The 1151-nt window shown below is 30.2% G+C and overlaps 1 pseudogene; it reads right to left on the reverse strand.

Moving 5' to 3' along the window:
• Positions 1–313: 313 nt before the first annotated feature.
• On the reverse strand, positions 314–432 carry LOC111740927 (annotated as a pseudogene).
• Positions 433–1151: the final 719 nt, after the last annotated feature.

Consider the following 1151-nt stretch of genomic DNA (forward strand, 5'->3'; position numbering starts at 1 on the left):
CTTGTAGTTTAGTTCTCTTAGATTTCTTAAAAACGTCCTTAAAGCTTAGTTTTCTTAGCTTTCTCAGTAGACAGAAGAAATTATTTTAATGCTGGGCAGAAAGATTTACTGATGGTGCTTTTGTAGGAAATTTAAAAGGAATTTTGTAGGAGATAGAGCAGATGATTAGCTGCTGATTCAAGAATAGTTAATTAACCCTTCTGTAAATATGGGTAAGGGATGTTGAATATAAACTTTTATTTCTTGACATAGACAATGAGTAATATACTATATTTCTGTTAAATTTCTATGAATTTTTGAACTTTTTTTTTTTTGTCTACAGCACCTGGTATTTCTAGGTGGTCTCCCAACCAAGTACTAACTATGCCTGACCCTGCTTAGCTTCTGAGATCAGACAAGATTGGGCACGTTCAGAGTGGCATGGCCATAGACAATAGGGATATTTTAATACTGATCTCTATACATTTAACTATCTCTGCATTTTTCCCATTGTGACCCTTTAATTTCTGGATGACATCTGTTTGTTCTCCATAACAGGTCTTGTTTTAGTCACTATTTTTGATGCTGTATATCTAGCATTTTAAATATGTTTTAAATTTGTTATTTTTTCTTCTAGTTCATACAGATTGAATACAGCACAATGAGTGGCTGATTAATGCTAAAGTTTAGTGAGTTTACAAGCTTGATCATTTAAATCTTTGACTCAATTGTATTATCACTAATATCAGTAGTTTTATTTGCTCACTATAAATATAAAAATAAAAAAAATATTCATATAAGTATTTACAAAATACAAGACTGATAGAGCTGGTGGAATTTATACACACATCCAGTTTTACTGCATAGGTAACTTTCCTTTGAGATCACGTAGCATCGTGAGCTTAAATTTTTTTACATATTATTAAAATTATTATCCTAATTAGCATTATTCATAGACTCCATATATTCCTTGAGTACTGGGATATTTATTTTGTCTGTGCATCGTTATTAAATACTAATGGCTGGTAATGTAATTCTTAAATAAATATTTGTTTAAAGTAACACTAATGAAAGCGTCATTTGTAAGATACTTAGTATGTGCTAAGCATTGTGTTGGGTAAATACATATTATACATATATCCATGTGTTTTCTAAATTAGTTCTAGCTAACC

This window comes from Pteropus vampyrus, unplaced genomic scaffold (assembly GCF_000151845.1).
Source record: "Pteropus vampyrus isolate Shadow unplaced genomic scaffold, Pvam_2.0 Scaffold70, whole genome shotgun sequence".
NCBI lineage: Eukaryota > Metazoa > Chordata > Mammalia > Chiroptera > Pteropodidae > Pteropus > Pteropus vampyrus.